The sequence below is a fragment of the Ranitomeya variabilis genome, chromosome 1, assembly GCF_051348905.1.
Source record: "Ranitomeya variabilis isolate aRanVar5 chromosome 1, aRanVar5.hap1, whole genome shotgun sequence".
Classification (NCBI taxonomy): domain Eukaryota; kingdom Metazoa; phylum Chordata; class Amphibia; order Anura; family Dendrobatidae; genus Ranitomeya; species Ranitomeya variabilis.
Genome location: NC_135232.1, coordinates 259,717,465 through 259,740,560, shown reverse-complemented (window position 1 = coordinate 259,740,560; position 23,096 = coordinate 259,717,465). Strand labels below are relative to the sequence as shown.

Here is a 23,096-nt window from a genome sequence, read left to right as displayed (position 1 = left end):
ACCTGTCTGACATGAACATAATCCATTCCATCCCACAACAATTCGCATAATTTGGAAAGCCATCACATCAGTGACATCTCCTACTCATCTGGCTTACACTGAGACAGGAGCATAATCACTAGTGATGAGCGAGTGTACTCGCTGCTCGGGTGACCTCTGAGTATTTATGACTGCTCAGAGATTTAGTTTTCATCGCGGCAGCTGAATGATTTACAGCTACTAGCCAGGCTGAGTACATGTGGGGGTTGCCTGGTTACTAGGGAATCCCCACATGTAATCAAGCAGGCTAGTAGCTGTAAATCATTCAGCTGCCAAGATGAAAACTAAATCTCTGAGCAGTCATAAATATTCGAAGGTCACCCGAGCGTGCTCGGGAAAACCTGGGCAGCGAGTACACTCGCTCATCACTAATAATCACTCCTGCAGTGTCTAGCACCGAGCTGCTGTGAGAAAGTTCACGGGAGTTCAAAGCTCATAAACCCTGGGTACCTCACTTAGGGCACCACTCCGTGCTTGAAAAAGTTCTTACACAGCCAGCGGTGCAATAAGTGAGGTCACCGGGGTTCATCAACTTTGAACTCCGGTGAACTTTCTCATGGCAGCTCAGTGTTAGACACTGCAGGAGCAATTACGCGCCTGTCAGTGTGAGCCGGCTGACGAGGAGAGCAGTCACTGATGTGACTGCTCTCCAAATCATCAGATCGTCACGGGACAGCATGGTTTTATTTATTTATATTTATTTACTTTATATATTTATTTACAGCATAGGCCCTGGCTGATGAATACTCCCATCAGTTGCACCTGCTCTCGCTGTTATCAGCTGCAGCAGGCGTAGGCTGATGGGCGCAGTACTATCTCATTAGTTGACACCTGTGACCAGAGAACTTTTTTACCACTGGTCACAGCTGCTGGCTCACGCTGTCATCTGACAGCTTGAGAACCATAAGTTCCCGGATGTAAGTATCTCACCGCCGATCAGTGCTGCCTGTGTTCGCAGTGCTAAACTCGAACAGTAACATGGACTTCATGGAGAAGTGCATGCTTTACTTTATTGTTTGGGTTCGCCCATCTCTAAATGTAATCTCATATGTGTTTGATAGGCTGACAAATGGAAAACCACTTTTAATACACCTGAGGATCATTTTGAAACTGTGGTGATGCCATTCGGGTTGACCAATGCTCCAACGGTTTTTCAGAATTTTACAAATTACAGTTTTTGCTCTCTGGTGGGTAGATTTGCAGTGATCTATCTAGATGACATTAAATTACTCACATACTCAGGAGGAACACCGGAGCCACGTCCAGCAGGTTCTTCAGATTCTTTATGATAAGGTACAACAGTTTCAGTTCTTAGGTCATCTAGTTTCTGCTTCAGAGTTTCAGATGGATCCCGTTACGGTACAGGCCATCCTTGATTGGTGCAACCAAGTAACCATAAAGCATTGCAGTGATTTGTAGGCTTTGCAAATTATTAAAATATATCACAGTGCGCTAGATGTAAATATACAACATTTGTTATATAAAGGAAAGATAATATGTCTATATATGTGGGTGAGGACACCAAGGCAACAGACATCTGAGAGTAAAAAATTACTAAAAAAAATTGAAAAAAATTAATGAAAATACAGTTGTTAGCTAACCTGCAGTGTACCTGCAACAATTAGTGCCAACTTGGTACAATGGATAAATTAGCAAAAAAGCCCAACATAGGCTATAATTTAAAAGTAGAAAATCACTATAAACCAATAAACCAACCAGGTTGTAAGGTTGTAAATGATATAGCAAATTGAGGGAAAGTAAAAAAATGATTGTGAAGGACACCTAGTTCCTCCCACGTCACCAATCCGTGACTACACAGGCACAGCTCTCCGGCGCCCCCTTTGTCTCTCAGGTCAAAAAGGGAACTGCTCCTAGAGCAAATGGCCGCCGGGGAGACTGCCCTGTTACCCGTCTGGGGGTATTCTAATATTCGCAATCAGAATAAAAGGATCAGCCCAAAATTAATTTATGGTTTAATTGCCTTAAGGCCGCACTAGGTAATTACAAGAAATATACAGTAAAAATATATCAAGAGTTACAGTCAGAGTAAAATATAACAATCATAATACAAAGATTAGAGGTATAAAGCTGGAGGTCAATTTACCAGGTTGAAGGTCGCTTCTGGAAGCCGGGGGGGCTCTGCGCTCCACAGGTACAAGACTTAGTTGCCGGGCAGCCCCCAGAAAGCATGTGCTTGCTCCCCTCTCGCTGGCATATGCCCTATTCCTTAGTTCATCATCGTCTTCTTCTGTTGTGTCTCCCACTCTCCAAGTGTCCTCAGCTCTTAAGCCTTCTGTGTCTTTCCCGCCTGTAACTGGGTGGGCTATCAATCTCCACCCCTCAGCTTCCCTGCAAGATCTGTATCCAATATCTAATAAATGGGATAACTGCTCTCAGGGTGATCGGATCATTCCCCGGCGGTACCAGCGCATGAGGTTTGTTCTGCCAGTTGTATAGGGATCAAACCTGGACCCATTCAGTCGCTGTGGGAGGCTGATCTCTATATCTCAGGTTCCAGAACGCCCATGGACCCGGGAGTTGCACTGTCAGATGCGCAATTTCTTCAGGGCCATGAGGATATTTTTTATGAGCCTGTACCTCGGACGATGCATCTATAATTCATAATATCATGGCTGAGACGGTCCAGCTGGGCAGATAATAGACTTAGGCTCCTCGAGCCACCTGACATGCATGCTTTAATTGAGCCCCGAGGCACTTCCGTGCCTCCTGCTGGTGTGGCTTCCTCACTCAAGCTCTGAAGTGCCATTTGCCTGCTACACTGTGCTCAGTTCATTACCATACTAAAAGGAACTTTATTCAGCTAGGGGAAAAGGGTGGGGGCCAGGAGCGCTCATCCCTGCAGATGTGTGACCAGGTGAATTCAGATAGGAGACAAAATGGAGTCACGCCAATCTCTGTTAGTATGCCCCATATCCAAGATGGCAGCTGCTCCCTCATCACACCTCCCTGCTTTAGAGGGTGCTAGTGGGTATCACATTCCTGTGTTCCCCCATGCGCCCGTCCGCACCTTCTCCTCGCAGGGACAACCCATTAGCGTTACCATGGTCTCTGCCTCTTCTGTGGTGAATGGTGAAGTGATACTGCTGCAGAGCGAGGCCCCAGCGTAGCAACCTCCAATTCATCCCAGAGACCGAGTGTAACCAGCTGAGGGGGTTGTGGTCTGTTTCCACGGTGAAGTGGCGTCCGTACAAGTAAGGCTGCAGATGCTGCAGGGCCCATACAATTGCCAGACATTCCTTCTCCATCGTGGAATAGGCCACTTCCCTTGGCAGGAGCTTCCTGCTCAGGTACAAAACGGGGTGTTCATGTCCCATAGCATCGACCTGGCTGAGCACAGCACCGAGGCTGGCATCGGTCTGTACTACGAACGGCCACGTGAAGTCATCTGCCTGTAGTACGGGAGAGCTAGAAAGGGCGGTTTTGAGCGCCTGGAAGGCTGTCTCACAGGCGACTGTCCAGTCGACTGTGACAGGCAGCTTCTTCTTGGTGAGGTCCGTCAGGGGCTTGGCCAGGGTGCTATAGTGTGGAACAAACCTCCTATAGTACCCAGCAGTCCCTAAGAAGGACATCACCTGCTTCTTGGTCCTGGGAGAGGGCCAGGAGGAGGTGATGGCATCCACCTTCCCGAGCTCTGGCTTCAGAGCTCCCCCACCTACCCGGTGTCCCAGGTAGTGGACCTCACTCATACTCCATGTCAGGATTCTGAACATTTTTTATTACCTTTTTGTGCATTACTGCCTTTCCCTTTTTCCGTGTCAAGTATCCTCAAGAATGATTGTGCCTCTGTCACGGGGGTACTGGGTAGACTACAGCTGATTACCCGGGCCCCTGCAATATCTCTCAGACTAGGGAAACCCTGTCTGTCCCTCTCCCAGAGTTAACACTGAAGGTGTGCATGTCTGGGCTGCCAGGCCTGACCCTGACTCCTGTTTCAGTACTAAGCTGAAACATCCACCCGCCACCCAATGATAAAACCTCACACCAACTCCTACAGAAAGCACAGACAGGGAAAACTAAAAACGCACCACACCGCAGACACACAGGAAAACACTATAATGTGCACAGGGCAAAACAAATACAAATATAAGAAGGAGAAATATGACGAAGGATAATACACTACCAGATACGATATTTCCTCTCCTAGACCACCACTCCAGACCGAGATCACCAGGCACAAGACACAAGCTATAATCGGCGACACCCAAAGTTCAGCAGAACTATTTAAAGGCAGTGGGCGAGACCCAGCCTCCAATCCGAGTACCAGCTAGATTAACCCCCGAACAACCTAGACGAAATCTAGCCTGGCGCCACTGAGCGCATAGTGGACAAATGCGGAATTACCACTGTCGGACGCCCTAGTGTGAATAGCGTCCGACATGACAGAACCCCGCCTTCTACGAGGGACCCCAGGGCCCTCATGACTTATAGGACCCGGCTTGTCCGGATGGCGGCAGTGACACATACTGACCAGCCGGTCCGCATGAATGTCCGAGGCTGATACCCAAGACCTCTCCTCCGGCCCATAACCACGTCAGTGTACCAGGTACTGTAACGTGCGGCGCACTACTTGAGAGTCAACCACCTTGGAGACTTCAAATTCCAAATTGCCATCCACCAAAACTGGAGATGGCGTCGGCATAGTGTCCACGGAACCCACCACCTTTTGTAACAAAGATCTGCGGAACACGTTGTGTATCTTATAAACCTTAGGAAGCTCCAATCGGTAGGCGACTGGGTTAATGATGGCGGCGACCCTAAATGGACCAATAAACCTTGGACCTAATTCCAGGGATGGTATTTTGAGTTTGATGTTTTTTGTGGACAACCACACCCAGTCACCCACACTCAGGTCCGGACCTGGCACATGTCTACTGTCAGCCACACGTTTGTACCTAGCACCCACACTCAGCAAGCGCTGTTTAACTCTCCTCCAGACAGATGACAGTTGGGCTCCTAGCTGGTCCTCCTCCGGGACACCAGCAGAGCCCCCCTGAGGCAGAGTAGAAAATTGAGGATGATGCCCGTAAACACAAAAGAACGGGGACTCCCCAGACGATTCCTGGCGGTGATTATTTATCGCAAACTCCACTAAAGGAAGGAACTTCGACCACTCCTCCTGATTGTCAGAAACAAAGCAGCGTAAATACTGCTCTAAATTCTGGTTCATATGCTCGGTCTGACCATATGACTGAGGATGAAACGCCGAAGAATGTGATAACTTGATCCCCAGCCGTGAGCAAAATGCTTTCCAAAATTTTGCCACAAACTGTGTACCTCTATCAGACACGAAGTCAGACGGAACCCCGTGAAGTCTGACAACCTCCTGTACAAATACCTGAGCCAGAGTCTTAGCGTTAGGCAACGAAGGTAAGGACACAAAGTGAGACATTTTTGAGAACCGATCAACAACCACCAAGATGACCGTGTTCCCAGCTGAAGAGGGCAAATCTGTAATAAAATCCATGGAGATCTCTGTCCATGGCCTACTGGGTACCCCTAGCGGATGTAAAGTGCCAGCAGGATGGGAGCGAGGGGTCTCAGCCCTGTCAGATTTTGGCCCACCAAAACCGACACGACACCAACTCCAAGGTACCCCTAACCCCTGGATGGCCAGCCAGGACAGCATCATGATGCTCACCCAACAACTTTAGGCGAAGATGGAGCGGTACAAACGATTTGTTAATGGGAAGCTCTGGTGGTACTTCCTCCTGAGCCTCGGCAATTTCAGCCTCAACCTCTGTCGTGAGAGCCGAGACCACTGCACCTTTTTGGAGGATGGGTACCGGATCTTCCCGAGGCTCTCCCCCCGGAAAACACCTGGATAAAGCATCCGCTTTAGTGTTCTTAGACCCCGGTCGGTAAGTAACAAAAAAGTTAAACTGCGTGAAAAACAATGCCCAGCGAGCCTGCCTGGGGGACAGACACTTGGCTGACTCCAGATAAATCAGGTTTTTATGGTCAGTGATAATTGTAACCTGGTGGACCGACCCCTCCAAGAAGTGTCGCCATTCCTCAAAAGCCAACTTGATAGCCAACAATTCCCTGTTGCCAATATCGTAGTTACGTTCGGCGGGTGACAGCTTCTTGGAAAAATAGGCGCATGGACGCAACTCGCCCAAAGATGAGCCTTGTGACAGCGCCGCCCCCACTCCAACCTCAGACGCATCGACTTCCACGGTAAATGGTTTCGATACGTCCGGCTGCACCAGAATGGGGGCCGAAGCAAAACTGTTCTTAAGAAATTCGAATGCACACACAGCAGCCTCAGGCCAGGCGGAGAAATTGGTACCCTTTTTCGTCATGTCAGTAAGCGGTTTAGCAATGGTAGAAAAATCTTTGATAAACCTCCTATAGTAGTTAGAAAACCCAAGGAACCGCTAAAGCGCTTGTAGGTTATCAGGCCGTTCCCAACTCAGCACCGCTTGCACCTTAGCAGCGTCCATTTTAAACCCGGAAGCGGACACAATATAACCCAAGAAAGGCAACTCCTGAACCGAAAATACACATTTCTCAAGTTTAGCATAGAGCTTATTCTCTCTGAGAAGCTGTAACACCTGCCTGACATGCTCTAAATGAGTATCACGGTCGCATGAATAAATGAGAATGTCATCTAAGTACACAATAACGAATTTCCCCAAAACATGCGAGAACACATCATTTATGAAATGTTGAAATACTGCAGGTGCGTTTGTCAACCCAAATGACATCACCAAATTTTCAAAATGACCCTCAGGAGTATTAAAAGCCGTCTTCCACTCATCACTTTGACGGACTCTTATGAGGTTGTACGCCCCCCTGAGGTCAAGCTTGGAGAACCACTTAGCACCAGCCACCTGGTTGAACAAATCCGGTATAAGTGGCATAGGGTATGGATCACGAACCGTAATCTGGTTTAACTCCCTGAAATCCAGACACGGGCGTAGTGCGCCATCTTTCTTTTTAACGAAGAAGAACCCCGCTGCCACAGGCAAGGATGAAGGCCTGATGTGCCCTTTGCTCAAACTCTCAGCAATGTAGTCCTTTAAAGCTTGACTCTCAGGACCAGAGATGTTAAACATCCTAGCTTTAGGCAATTTGGCCCCAGGTTTAAACCTGATAGTACAGTCATAGGGGCGATGTGGTGGCAATTCTGAGCAACCCTTCTCTGAGAACACATCCGCAAAATCCAGCAGTGACTCAGGAATGCTAGGAGTCACGGCGGACACACATGTGGCCAGGCAATTCTCCTGGCAAAATCCGCTCCACTGGATTATGTCCTGAGTTTTCCAGTCAATCACTGGGTTATGCAAAGATAACCATGGAAAACCCAAAACCATTTGTGCAGGAAGATTACTGAGCACCCTACATGTAACCTGCTCAAAATGTAGTACCCCAATGTGGAGTTTCACTTTAGCCACAAACTGAGTAATCTCCCCCTGTGGGAGAGGGGTAGCATTGATGGTGACCACCCGGATAGGAAGAGGCAATTTTTCGACCGTGAACCCGGCCGTGCGCGTAAACTCCTCATCAATGAGATTAGTGGCCGAACCACTATCCACAAAAACAGTGATTGGCAGCTCTCTGCCAGCGACCATAACTCTGGCAGGGAGCACACATTGAGAGACCACCATGGAGGATATGCATAAGCTCAGATTGGCCTCCTCCACACCCTCTGAGCTTAGTAGTTTTCTGCCGTTGCGCTTTTTTTTTTAGAAAACAGAGGACAAGCATTTACATAATGCCCCTTTTCACCAAAGCAAAAACAGAGTCCCTGCTTCCTGAGCGAGGGGGCTTGATGACGCGACACCCCTGCGATTTGCATAGGCTCCGTGGGCTCACCTGCAGCAACCTCACGTACACCTACAACTTCCCCCATAGGCGGTGTCTCTAGCGCCCCCTGACGCAAACGGCGATCAATACGGACAACAAGACTCATGCAGACTCTAGAGAAGCAGAAGTCTCATACATCAGAAGGGCTTGTTTAACCCTTCCCGAAACCCCACATACAAACTGACTCCGCAGCGCTGGGTCATTCCATTGTGTGTCCACCGCCCAGTGGCAAAATTCAGAACAGTAATCCTCCGCCATTCGCTCCCCCTGGCGGAGAGCGCGTATTTTTGCTAGAGCCAATCTGTCAGGATCATCATAAATGAGTCCAAGAGCAGAAAAAACTCTCTACTGAGTTAAATGCAGTTGAATCAGAAGGTAATGAAAACGCCCATGCTTGGGGGTCTCTGTTCAGTAATGACAAAACCAAGCCCACACGCTGAGCCTCATTACCTGAGGAAAGCGGGCGCATACGAAAATACAATTTGCAAGCTTCACGGAAAACAACAAATTTACTGCTTTCCCCAGGAAACCTCTCAGGTAAAGGGATTTTTGGCTCTGCAACTCTACCTGCAGTTTCCACTTGCACATTAGATACCACAAGACCCTGTTGCTGAACTGCCCCCTTCAATTCAGTGACCTGTAAGAACAGCGCCCTCAACTGGCGGTTTATGGAAGTCATGGGCTCCATGACATGCCAAAATATATATATATATTTTTTTTCTTTTGGGCCGATTATAATGTCACGGGGGAACTGGGTAGACTAAGGTTGGTTACCCGGGCCCCTGCGATATCCCTTAGGCTAGGGAAACCCTGTTTGTCCCTTTCCCAGAAGTTACACTAAAGGTGTGCATGTATGGGCCGCTAGGCCTGACCCTAACTCCTGTTTCAGCCCTAAGCTGAAACCACCACCCGCCACCCAGTGAAGAGACCACACACCAATCCCCACAGAAAGCACAGACAGGGAAAACTGAAAAATGCTCCACGCCGCAGACACACAGGAATACACTATAATGTGCACAGGGCAAGACAAATACAAATAGGAAGGAGGAATATGACAAAGGATAATACACCACCAGATACGATATTCCTACAACAAGACCACCACTCCAGACTGGAACCACTAGGCATAAAGCACAAGCTATAATCGGCGACGCCCAAAGTCCAGCGCGACTATTTAAAGGCCATGGGCGTGACCCAGCCTCCAACCTGATTACCAGCTAGATTAATGCCGAGCAAGCTGGATAAAATCTAGCCAATGCCACTGAGCGTGTAGTGGACGTAATTGGAGTTACTGCTGTCTATCGGATGCCCTAGTGTGAACAGCGTCCGACATGACACCCGCACAGACCCCTGTCACCGGAGGATTACTCCGATATGCCACCGCTGGAGAGCCTGGACCCCTGGGAGTTGCCAATGGGGAGTCCGCTGCCTACGCCATCACCAGCCCTGGTGCCTTCCTCGGAGGAGTGGAGTGGCGCTGGAAGGGTCACCGCAAGCGCAGGTACCCGGTGCTGTGGTGTCTCGGGAGTCCGATTCCCTTCCTCACTTGCCTCGTTCACTGCCGAGACTGCTGGAGCCCCGGCATCTTCACCGCCCGACCCCAAACCACTGGGGGGACCTGACCTCGGACTCTTCCTTTGGGGAGAGTACCGGAACCACCTGATCGCCGAGTATCAGTGGGAAGTTGAGCGGGAGGCTCAAGGCGAGTTGCTGGAAGGCTCCTTGCCGAAGTGGGGTGTCGTAATTGTGTACCAACCCCAGAGAGGAAGAGGGTTCGTGCAGGAGATCGGGTCGTCGGTGAGGGTCCACGTCACCCGGGAGTCCTGCCTGAGCGGAGACGGTGCGCATCCCTGTTATGAACTGGTGGTTTAGGAGCAACATGGGACGAGCTCTGGAGGAGGTGGTACCTGTACTAACCGCAGTTCCTGAGCTTATCACAACACTAGAAGTAGCCGTGGGATGTTCCTGTCACTCCCTAGACACCTCGTCACAGTCGGAGGACTAACTACCCCTAAAGATGGAAACAGGAAAGCTATCTTTCCTCAGAGAAAATCCCCAAAGGAAAGGCAGCCCCCACAAATATTGACTGTGAGTGGAGAGGGAAATGACATATGCAGAATGAAATCAGAATGTAGCAAAGGAGGCCAGTCTAGCTAGATAGATAGAACAGGACAAAATACTGTGCGGTCAGTATAAAAAAAACTAGAAAAATCCACCACAGAGTTTACAAAAATCTCCACACCTGACTAAAGGTGTGGAGGGTAAATCTGCTTCCCAGAGCTTCCAGCTTAACTGAATAAATCCATATTGACAAGCTGGACAAGAAAAAACATAGAAAGAGCTGAACGATTAAGTCCACAATATGTGGACAGCAAAAGAACAAGCAAGGACTTATCTTTGTTGAACTGGTCAGAATATCAGGGAAATCCAAGCAGAGATGTGAATCCAACAAGGAACCATTGACAACTGGCCCAGGCTGAAGGATAGAGCCAGGATAAATAGCCGAGCCAGAAAGACGATCAGTGGAAGCAGCTGCTGACTGCTAAATCCAAGGAGCAGCAGTTCCACTCAAAACCACCGGAGGGAGCCCAAGAGCAGAACTCACAAAAGTGCCACTTACAACCACCGGAGGGAGCCCAAGAGCGGAATTCACAACAGTACCCCCCCCTTGAGGAGGGGTCACCGAACCCTCACCAGAGCTCCCAGGCCGATCAGGGCGAGCCAAGTGAAAGGCACGAACCAAATCGGCGGCATGGACATCGGAGGCAACAACCTAAGAATTATCCTCCTGGCCATAACTGTTATGATCCTTAGTGGCTTAGGATCACAAATCTGACCAGCTAAGTAAGAGAACATAGGACGAGCTCTGGGGATGTGGTAACTAGACTGACCGCAAACCTGATCCTAACCGCACACACTATAGGCAGCCGTGGAACATTCCTAAAATTCCTAGACGTCTCTTCACAGCCTGAGAAACTAGCTACTCCTAGAGAGAAATAAAAGCCTCACTTGCCTCAGAGAAATAACCCCAAAGTTTAGAACAGCCCCCCACAAATAATAACGGTGACTAAAGGAGAAAGCACAAACGTAGAAATGAAAACAGGTTCTGCAAAGGAGGCCCACTAATACTAAACAGAAAGAGGATAGCAAAGAATCTGTGTGGTCAGTAAAAAACCCTATCAAAAAAATATCCACGCAGAGAATGCAAGAACCCCCACACCAACTAACGATGTGAGGGGAGAAACTCTGCACCCCAGAGCTACCAGCAAGCGAAAGATCACATATTAGCAAGCTGGACAGAACTCATCGTATACTGAGAAACCTATAGAACACAGATGAGCAAAAATGAACGAGCAAAAACTTAGCTTCTCTTGGAGAGACTGAAAACGAATGAAGTCAGGAGCAAATCAGAACAGCACTGAATACAACGACAGCAGGCAACAAATGACGGTCCAGGTGAGTTAAATAAGAAACCTGGCTAGCAGGTAACGAGGCAGCTGATCCCAGCCACAGACCCGCAGAATGACAAAAGAGCCACCAGAGGGAGCCCAAAGATACAACTCACACAGTACCACTCACAACCACAGGAGGGAGTCCGAGAACAGAGTTCACAACAGTACCCCCCCTTGAGGAGGGGTCACCGAACCCTCATCAGAGCCTCCAGGGCGATCAGGATGAGCCACATGGAAGGCACGAACCAAATCGGCCGCATGAACATCAGAGGTGACAACCCAGGAATTATCCTCCTGACCATAGCCCTTCCACTTCACCAAGTACTGAAGCCTCCATCTTGAAATACGAGAATCCAAGTTCTTCTCCACCACGTACTCCAATTCTCCCTCAACCAGAACTGGAGCAGGAGGATCAACCGAAGGAACCACAGGCACCACATACCTCCGCAACAAAGACCTATGGAACACATTATGAATGGCAAATGATGCTGGGAGGTCCAAATGAAATGACACAGGGTTGAGGATTTCCAAAATTTTATAAGGACCGATGAAACGAGGCTTAAACTTAAGCGAAGAAACCTTCATACGAACATAACGAGAAGACAACCACACCAAATCCCCCACACGGAGTCGGGGACCCTCACAGCGACGGCGGTTAGCAAAGCGCTGAGCCTTCTCTTGTGACAATGTCAAATTGTCCACCACATGGTTCCAAATCTGCTGTAACCTATCCACCACAGAATCCACCCCAGGACAGTCAGAAGGCTCAACCTGACCCAAGGAAAAACGAGGATGGAAACCAGAATTACAAAAAAAAGGTGAAACCAAAGTAGCAGAACTGGCCCGATTATTAAGGGCAAACTTGGCCAATGGCAAAAAAGTCACCCAGTCATCCTGATCAGCAGAAACAAAACATCTTAAATAAGTTTCCAGGGTCTGATTAGTTCGCTCAGTTTGGCCATTTGTCTGAGGATGGAAGGCCGACGAAAAAGATAAATCAATGCCCATCTTAGCACAAAAGGACCGCCAAAATCTGGACACAAACTGGGATCCTCTGTCAGACACAATATTCTCCGGAATGCCATGCAAACGAACCACATGCTGAAAAAACAATGGAACCAAATCGGAGGAGGAAGGCAACTTAGGCAAAGGTACCAAATGGATCATTTTAGAGAACTGGTCACAAACCACCCAGATAACAGACATCTTCTGGGAAACAGGAAGATCCGAAATAAAATCCATGGAAATATGCGTCCAGGGCCTCTCAGGGACCGGCAAAGGCAAAAGCAACCCACTAGCGCGGGAACAGCAAGGCTTGGCCCGGGCACAAGTCCCACAGGACTGCACAAAAGAACGCACATCCCGCGACAAGGAAGGCCACCAAAAGGACCTAGCAACCAAATCTCTGGTACCAAAAATCCCAGGATGACCAGCCAACACTGAAGAATGAACCTCAGAAATTACCTTACTAGTCCATCTATCAGGAACAAACAGCTTCCCCACTGGACAGCGGTCAGGTTTATCAGCCTGAAATTCCTGAAGCACCCGCCGCAAATCAGGGGAGATGGTAGAAAGAATCACCCCTTCCTTAAGAATGCCAACCAGCTCAAGGACTCCAGAAGAATTAGGCAAAAAACTCCTAGAGAAGGCATCAGCCTTAAAATTCTTAGATCCCGGAAGATACGAGACCACAAAATCAAAACGGGAGAAAAACAGGGACCATCGAGCCTGTCTAGGGTTCAGCCGCTTGGCCGACTCGAGGTAAATCAGATTCTTATGATCGGTCAAGACCACAACGCGGTGCTTGGCTCCCTCAAGCCAATGTCGCCACTCCTCAAATGCCCACTTCATAGCCAACAACTCCCGATTGCCAACGTCATAATTGCGCTCCGCAGGCGAAAACTTTCTGGAAAAAAATGTACACGGTTTCATCAAAGAACCATCAGAATTCCTCTGAGACAAAACGGCCCCTGCCCCAATCTCAGAAGCGCCAACCTCAACCTGAAAAGGAAGAGAAACATCCAGCTGACGCAACACAGGGGCAGAAGTAAATCGGCGTTTAAGCTCCTGAAAGGCCTCAACCGCCGCAGAGGACCAATTCGTCACATCAGCGCCTTTCTTCGTCAAATCGGTCAGGGGCTTAACCACACTGGAAAAGTTGGCAATGAAACAGCGATAAAAATTAGCAAAGCCCAAAAATTTCTGAAGGCTCTTCACCGATGTGGGTTGAATCCAGTCATGAATGGCTTGGACCTTAACAAGATCCATTTCTATAGACGAGGGAGAAAAAATAAAACCCAAAAAAGAGACCTTCTGAACTCCAAATAGGCACTTAGACCCTTTCACAAATAAAGCATTATCACGAAGGATCTGGAATACCATCCTGACCTGCTTCACATGAGACTCCCAATCATCGGAAAAAATCAAAATATCATCCAAATACACAATCATGAATTTATCAAGATAATTGCGGAAAATATCATGCATGAAGGACTGAAATACAGAAGGAGCATTAGATAGCCCGAAAGGCATCACAAGGTATTCAAAATGGCCTTCGGGCGTATTAAATGCAGTTTTCCATTCGTCACCCTGTTTAATACGAACAAGATTATATGCCCCTCGAAGGTCAATCTTAGTAAACCAACTAGCCCCCTTAATCCGAGCAAACAAATCAGAAAGCAAAGGTAAAGGGTATTGGAATTTGACCGTGATCTTATTAAGAAGGCGATAATCAATACAGGGTCTCAAGGAGCCATCCTTCTTGGCAACAAAAAAGAATCCCGCTCCCAATGGTGAGGAAGACGGCTGAATATACCCCTTTTCCAAAGACTCCTTGACATAACTCCGCATGGCGGCATGCTCTGGCACAGACAGATTGAAAAGTCGGCCCTTAGGGAACTTACAGCCAGGAATCAAGTTAATAGCACAATCACAGTCCCTATGTGGAGGAAGGGAGCTGGACTTGGGCTCATCAAATACATCCTGGAAATCCGACAAAAACTCAAGGACTTCAGAAGAGGGGGAAGAGGAAATTGACATCAAAGGAACGTCACAACCCTCACCCCCAAAGGAAAGGCAGCCCCCCACAAATATTGACTGTGAGTGGAGAGGGAAATGACATACGCAGAATGAAATCAGAATGTAGCAAAGGAGGCCAGTCTAGCTAGATAGATAGAACAGGACAGAATACTGTGCGGTCAGTATTAAAATCTAGAAAAATCCACCACAGAGTTTACAAAAATCTCCACACCTGACTAAAGGTGTGGAGGGTAAATCTGCTTCCCAGAGCTTCCAGCTTAACTGAATAAATCCATATTGACAAGCTGGACAAGAAAAAACATAGAAAGAGCTGAACGATTAAGTCCACAATATGTGGACAGCAAAAGAACAAGCAAGGACTTATCTTTGCTGAACTGGTCAGAATATCAGGGAAATCCAAGCAGAGATGTGAATCCAACCAGGAACCATTGACAACTGGCCCAGGCTGAAGGATAGAGCCAGGATAAATAGCTGAGCCAGAAAGACGATCAGTGGAAGCAGCTGCTGACTGCTAAATCCAAGGAGCAGCAGTTCCACTCAAAACCACCGGAGGGAGCCCAAGAGCAGAACTCACAAAAGTGCCACTTACAACCACCGGAGGGAGCCCAAGAGCGGAATTCACAACAGATCCCGTCTTGAAGCCCGGCGATGCCGTCACCTACTGCCGGTACCAAAAGGGGCACGGATGGTGGGCCCGAAATATTCAGCGATGCACAACCCTCCTGGCAGTATCCAGAACCATCTGCCGCCGCTGGTATCATCCATCAGACCACCCAGACCTTTATTGCCGCGCACGACCTGGTCGTGCAGAAAGAACAGACTCACGGAGTGCACCAGGCGCCGGGAGTGGACTTGGAATCAAGTTTTCCCAAGCCACAGAGGGCTACCTGTCAGGTGAAGCCCTGGTGGAAGCCTCCGGATTTATGAGGATGAACCTCGGAAACTTGAGGATGTAAATAGTTAACTGTTTGTTTTTCTGTTTTGCTGCTAAACCCGTTCAGGGTTAATTCTTAAAGGGATCCCTTTGTTGACCCAGGATCCCTATTGTTTTATGTTTTTGCACAAGTTTTCTACGTTTATCAAAGACTGCCGAATCATGGATGGTGAATGGTTCACAAACTGTCACTGTATATAGTTTGCACCTTTTTAAAGGTGCTCACTACTGGTTTTACAAAAAGAAGAGCTTTTTGAAGAGACTGTTCCTGATTACAGTGTGAAAGTTCTTGCTTTAAACAGACTTGCAAATTGATAGTTTGCACTACCTCAGAAAAGACTTGGTTTCCTCTTAAAGGGAATGTTCATTTGTTGCACTTAGCCTAAAACATGATAATGTTGCCTTAAAAAGTTAGATAGTAATAATGTTTTACATAGTGATAGTATGTAGCTAGGAATAAGAAATGTCTTATAATGCTATTGAATAAAACTGAAGTTAAAGTAATATTAGAATTTCATGAGAAGAAAAGCTAAAGAAAGATGCAGTAGGCCCGTAGGGGTAGACAGATAGTCCTGCATACGTGAAAGTAAAAGAGAAAATAAAGAAAATGTTAATTTGCACTTTTGAGTTTTATAGCATGCCTTTAGTGGGTACACACCGTTAAAGGAAGAGTACTGTTTTGTATTTGCACTTCATAGATAGTATGCCCAGCTGGGTAATAATAGTTATTTATAGTTAGTTAAATTAATAAATGTTATTTAAAATCTTAAGCACAATGTAAATATGTTCTTGTTTGCAACGTTCAAGTGTTCTCACCTCCCATAAAGGGAAGCATTGTTATATTTACTTGTTTACAGCATTCCAAAATTTTTGTATGTCTTTTGCTAACATGTATTGTTGTTCTTCTCTTCCCAGTCTGGGAGTACTGGATTTAACGGGGGGGGGGGGGTGAGTGCAGCGCCCCTGAGTCCTGGTCGTTGCAGTATTGTTGCTCTTCCACCAGGGGGAGTGATGGTACATCTGATGGCACTAAAGGAGTTCACCTGACCAGGTATCACAGTCACACACTACACTTCACACTCCATTCCACCAGGGGGGGCAAAGGTTCTATTTACTAGGCCACTCCTCACACACGGGTAAAACTGGTGGTTTGGATAGGAAGTCAGGGAGAACGCTACTGGGTTTGACCCAGGGAAGACCTGTCAGGCAGACAGGGGGAGAAGGAGGAACATCTGAGCTGCAGACAGAGGTCCCTGTCAGGGGTGGGATCCTGACAGAGACAGAGCGAGAGAACATTACGGAGCTGCGCCTGCACCTCATTGCGGCAGCATCTTAAGAAAGGACACGAAGCGAAGTATATTGTGGAGAGTGAGCAATGAGATCACAGCACAAGGAGATAACACTGGGAGGAGGGTCTGCCCCGAGATCGGCAACCTCCTTCTGAGGCGCGTAGCCGGTGGCCGGGACACCGAGAGAGTAATAGGCTCTACGCATTACTTCAAACTATGGCATGACAGTTAATTCCAAGTTGGCTGCCCAACCTTTAACCTAATGAAGACAATGGAGGCAAATTGTGGGAGAGGGGCGTTTCTAGGGTCCCTATAAAATAGCTCCAGGCCTACCCCGTCATACGGGTCGTCCTATCCATACCATCTGGTACCAAACTGTACCTGGAGCATTGACAGAATCACTCCCTTAGTGCCAGGAAGGCGAGCGTGGATAGAGGCCGATCAGGTCCTGTGCGAACATTTCAGATCTGGCCTCCACACTGCCAAACCAACACCAAAGTTAAAGGATGAAACTGGCTGAGGCACAGCTGCCTAATTAACTAGAGCCTGAGGCAGGGCAGGGCTGCTGTGTGTGTGTGCACAGCAGCCTATCAATCATAGTGAACCCAGACAGAATGGCGCATATGACCCAGCGTGCGCGGCAACAGTGGTGGTCAGCCACATACCAATACAGAAGCAAAAAGAGGAGAGAAGCCAGCACTGCTGAAGGTCAAAACGCAATATATAAAGTGCACATGCACATAATAAATTCTGACTGTATTTCAAATATGAGATATTTAGCAAATAATTGATCAATTCTTTGAGCTACCCCGCCACTTCACGGCAATCTCATAATGGGGCAGTCCTAACTCTACGTTTTTCATTTACATTGTGCCATTACGGCCTCCTAAATGTATAGAGAGTGAGAAAAAAAAAATAAAGGACAGACCACATTACATAACATTACATGACAAACTGTACCTGGAGCATTGACAGAATCACTCCCTTAGTGCCAGGAAGGCGAGCGCGGATAGAGGCCGATCAGGTCCTGTGCGGACATATCAGATCTGGCCTCCACACTGCCAAACCAACACCAAAGTTAAAGGATGAAACTGGCTGAGGCACAGCTGCCTAATTAACTAGAGCCTGAGGCAGGGCAGGGCTGCTGTGTGTGTGTGCACAGCAGCCTATCAATCATAGGGAACCCAGACAGAATGGCGCATATGACCCAGCGTGCGCGGCAACAGTGGTGGTCAGCCACATACCAATACAGAAGCAAAAAGAGGAGAGAAGCCAGCACTGCTGAAGGTCAAAACGCAATATCTAAAGTGCACATGCACATAATAAATTCTGACTGTATTTCAAATATGAGATATTTAGCAAATAATTGATCAATTCTTTGAGCTACCCCGCCACTTCACGGCAATCTCATAATGGGGCAGTCCTAACTCTACGTTTTTTATTTACATAGTGCCATTACGGCCTCCTAAATGTATAGAGAGTGAGAAAAAAAAAAAAAAAGGACAGACCACATTACATAACATTACATGACAAACTGTACCTGGAGCATTGACAGAATCACTCCCTTAGTGCCAGGAAGGCGAGCGCGGATAGAGGCTGATCAGGTCCTGTGCGGACATATCAGATCTGGCCTCCACACTGCCAAACCAACGCCAAAGTTAAAGGATGAAACTGGCTGAGGCACAGCTGCCTAATTAACTAGAGCCTGAGGCAGGGCAGGGCTGCTGTGTGTGTGTGCACAGCAGCCTATCAATCATAGTGAACCCAGACAGAATGGCGCATATGACCCAGCGTGCGCGGCAACAGTGGTGGTCAGCCACATACCAATACAGAAGCAAAAAGAGGAGAGAAGCCAGCACTGCTGAAGGTCAAAACGCAATATCTAAAGTGCACATGCACATAATAAATTATGAGATTGCCGTGAAGTGGCGGGGTAGCTCAAAGAATTGATCAATTATTTGCTAAATATCTCATATTTGAAATACAGTCAGAATTTATTATGTGCATGTGCACTTTAGATATTGCGTTTTGACCTTCAGCAGTGCTGGCTTCTCCCCTGTTTTTGCTGTTATGAACTGGTGGTTTAGGAGAGACATGCGACGAGCTCTGAGCAGGTGGTAACTATACTGACCGCAGTTCCTGAGCTTAACACAACACTAGAAGTAGCCGTGGGATGTTCCTGTCACTCCCTAGACACCTCGTCACAGCCGGAGAACTAACTACCCCTGAAGGTAGAAACAGGAAAGCTATCTTGCCTCAGAGAAAATCCCCAAAGGATAGGTAGCCCCCCACAAATATTGACTGTGAGTGGAGAGGGAAATGACAAACGTAGAATGAAACCAAGATGTAGCAAAGGAGGCCACTTCTAGCTAGATAGATAGTACAGGACAGAATACTGTGCGGTCAGTATTAAAACTAGAAAAATCCACCGCAGAGTTTTACAAAAATCTCCACATCTGACTAAAGGTGTGGAGGGCAAATCTGCTGCCCAGAGCTTCCAGCTTAAATGAACAAATCCATACTGATAAGCTGGACTAGAAAGAAAAACATAGAATGCACTGAACAATCAAGTCCACAACAAGTGGACTGCAAAAGAACAAGCAAGGACTTATCTTTGCTGAACTGGTCAGAATATCAGGGAAATCCAAAAGAGATGTGACTCCAAACAGGAACCATTGACAACTGGCACTGGCTGAGGGATAAGGCCAGACTAAAATAGCCGAGCCAGAAAGACAATCAGTGGAAGCAGCTGCTGATGCTAAATCCAAGGAGCAGCCATTCCACTTAAAACCACCGGAGGGAGCCCAAGAGCAGAACTCACAAAAGTGCCACTTACAACCACCGGAGGGAGCCCAAGAGCGGAATTCACAACAGGAAGTACTACAACACACATGCGCTAGTGGGAAGGCTACTGATTTCCACCTGCAACGGGAACTCTGGATGTGCCTTCGGACCGGCCGGATTCAGCCAGCCCTGTTAGCAGTGCTCTGGATTGTGGACGCTGAAGTCTACAGTAAAGGGTAAAGAGACTGCAACCCTGTGTCCTCGTTATTTACTGCGACCTACACCATCATCATCTACCTTACTGGGAAGCCCTGGGGACATTCTTCACCTGTGGGAAGGCATTCCATCTAGCTGCCATAACATCACCCCAGCGGACCCCTAAGCAGCGTCGGTCACCCTGGCCGAACACCACAGGTGGCGTCACGAACACTTGACAAACTACACCCTTTAATTGGGCGCCCCTTAGCAGGGCCTCGGACCGGTTCGGGCCACCGTGACATCCCCAGAACCGAGACAGAGGGACCCCGTACCGAGTACCCCACTGCCCTGCGCCTGGGGGCGATCCAGATATATCCATAGATATATAATAGCAAGGCCTGTTTCTTAAAGAACGTTTAATTTAATTAAAACAAAAAAATGGTGTGGGCTCCCGCGCAATTTTCTGTGTCAGAGGGGGAAAGCCAATGGCTGAGGGCCAAAATTTGTAGCCTGGGACTGGGTTAATACCCATGGCCCCTCCCAGGCTATGAATATCAGCCCGCAGCTGTCTGTGTAGCTTTTACTGGCTATTAAAATAAGGGGACCCAAAAAAATGACGTGGGGTCCCCCTATATTTTATAGCCAGAAAGGCTACGCAGACAGCTGCGGGCTAATATTCATAGCCTACAGAGGGGCCATGGATATTGCCCCCCCCGGCTACAAATACCAGCCCCCAGCCACCCCAGAAATGACGCGTCTGTAAGATGCGCCAATTCCGGCACTTAGCCCCTCTCTTCCCACTCCCGAGTAGCGGTGGGATATGGGGTAATAAGGGGTTAATGTCACCTTGTTAATGTAAGGTGACATTAAGCCAGATTAATAATGGAGAGGCGTCAATAAGACGCCTATCCATTATTAATCCAATAGTAGTGAAAGAGTTAAAAAAATAAAGAAAGACACAGCCAGAAAAAAGTATTTTATTATTCTTAATTTAACCATACTTACCATACTCAATCACCAGCAAAAAGTAAAAAATAATAAACCGTATACTCCCTGTCCGACGCAGTCCAATTAATAATGAATGTCCCATGACGATCTTCCCTATAGAACAGTGACATCGGGTGATGTCACTGCTCTATAAGCCTTCAGTGACACACTGACAGGAGACAATGGCTCCTTCAGTGCATCACTGAAGAGGTTACCTTAGTTCAGGGTCTCACTTTATGGCATTGCTGTGTGAATTTTCCCACACAGCAGTGCCACCAGTGAGACTAGAGACTATTTTTTACAGTGGCGGAGGAATACAGTGCGGAAGGATACCTCCGTCATTGTATTCCTGGAGCCCCTGGAGAGTGGTCGCATCAGCTGATGCTGCTGCTCTAGACGGAGATCGTCATGGGACACTCATATTAATTGGATATCTGCGGATCAGGAAGTATATTGTTTGTTTATTATTTAAATATTTTTTACAGGTGACACTGGCTTCGGGGATCAAGGTGACAAGGTGATGGTGAGTATGTACTCTATGTATATGTATGTATTGTATACAATGTATGAATGTACTGTATGCATTGTATGCTATATGTTCTGTTGTATGTACAATTATATGTTGTATGTTATATGTTGTATGTTCTGTTGTATGTTATATGTTGTATGTTCTGTTATATGTTGTATGCTCTGTTGTATGCTGTATGTTATATTTTATATGTTATATGTTGTATGTTCTGTTATATGTTGTATGTTGTAGGTTCTGTTGTATGTTTTATGTTCTGCTATATGTTGTATGTTATATGTTGTATGTTCTGTTGTATTGTTGTATGTTATATGTTGTATGTTCTGTTATATGTTCTGTTATATGTTATGTGTTGTATGTTCTGTTGTATGTTGTATGTTAAATGTTGTATGTTCTGGTGTATGTTCTATGTTCTGTTATATGTTGTATGTTATGTGTTGTATGTTCTGTTGTATGTTGTATGTTAAATGTTGTATGTTCTGGTGTATGTTCTATGTTCTGTTATATGTTGTATGTTATGTGTTGTATGTTCTGTTGTATGTTGTATTTTATATGTTGTATGTTCTGTTGTATGTTGTATGTTCTGTTATATGTTGTATGTTCTGGTATATGTTATATGTTCTGTTATATGTTGTATGTTATGTGTTGTATGTTCTGTTGTATGTTGTACGTTGTATGTTCTGTTGTATGTTGTATGTTATATGTTGTATGTTCTGTTATATATTGTATGTTCTGTTGTGTGTTGTATGTTATGTTATCTGTTGTATATTGTATGTTCTGTTGTATGTTGTATGTTCTGTTCTATGTTATGTGTTGTACGTTCTGTTGTATGTTATATGTTGTATGTTCTGTTGTATGTTCTGTTGTATGTTGTATGTTCTGTTATATGTTGTATGTTCTGTTCTGTTATGTGTTGCATGTTCTGTTGTATGTTATATGTTGTATGTTCTGTTGTATCTTCTATGTTATGTGTTGTATGTTCTGTTGTATGTTATATGTTGTATGTTCTGTTGTATGTTGTGTGTTCTGTTACATGTTGTATGTTATGTGTTGTATGTTATGTGTTGTATGTTCTGTTGTATGTTGTGTTATATGTTGTATTTTCTGTTGTATGGTATGTGTTGTATGTTCTGTTGTATGTTATTTGTTATATGTTCTGTTATATGTTGTATGTTCTGTTGTATGTTATATGCTGTATGTTCTGTTGTATGTTATATTTGAAAAAACTGACCGTCACATCCATACATAGACTAAGTGTGAACAGGTGCTGAACCTAGAGTAACCAACTCATGTATAATCAAATAAAAAAGGCAGCACACTGCAGCGCTAAGACATGCAAACATGAAACATGAAAACTGAACTGCAATACTGCACTAGAAATATGAAAAATGAGAGCGTTTAGCGCATAAAAATGGCCAATTTTATGTGTACCTGATAGCCCCTTTACGGCATCTCTCGTATATCAGGTCCTACGCTTGCCTACCTCGCTGAGAATAAACGTCTCCATGTGAATGGGTACCTGTGAAAACCTCTTCCTAGACTCATATTCTCTCTCTCTGTGGAGGGGTACTGGACCTGTTGCGATTAAAACACCTGGGCTAGGAGGCGGAGTGCTCAGTCAGAAGGCTAAATAATATATTTGAAAAAACTGACCGTCACATCCATACATAGACTAAGTGTGAACAGGTGCTGAACCTAGAGTAACCAACTCATGTATAATCAAATAAAAAAGGCAGCACACTGCAGCGCTAAGACATGCAAACATGAAACATGAAAACTGAACTGCAATACTGCACTAGAAATATGAAAAATGAGAGCGTTTAGCGCATAAAAATGGCCAATTTTATGTGTACCTGATAGCCCCTTTACGGCATCTCTCGTATATCAGGTCCTACGCTTGCCTACCTCGCTGAGAATAAACATCTCCATGTGAATGGGTACCTGTGAAAACCTCTTCCTAGACTCATATTCTCTCTCTCTGTGGAGGGGTACTGGACCTGTTGCGATTAAAACACCTG

The 23,096-nt window shown here is 46.5% G+C and overlaps 1 protein-coding gene across 1 annotated transcript in view; it reads right to left on the bottom strand.

Annotated features, from left to right (window-relative positions):
• The window catches only part of GNB1L (G protein subunit beta 1 like), a 716,249-nt gene extending 693,643 nt beyond the window's left edge, over window positions 1-22,606 (bottom strand). Inside the window, exon 1 of the mRNA XM_077293397.1 lies at window positions 22,510-22,606. The gene's annotated coding sequence lies outside the window, so the exon portion shown is untranslated. The remainder of the gene's footprint in view (window positions 1-22,509) is intronic.
• Window positions 22,607-23,096: the final 490 nt, after the last annotated feature.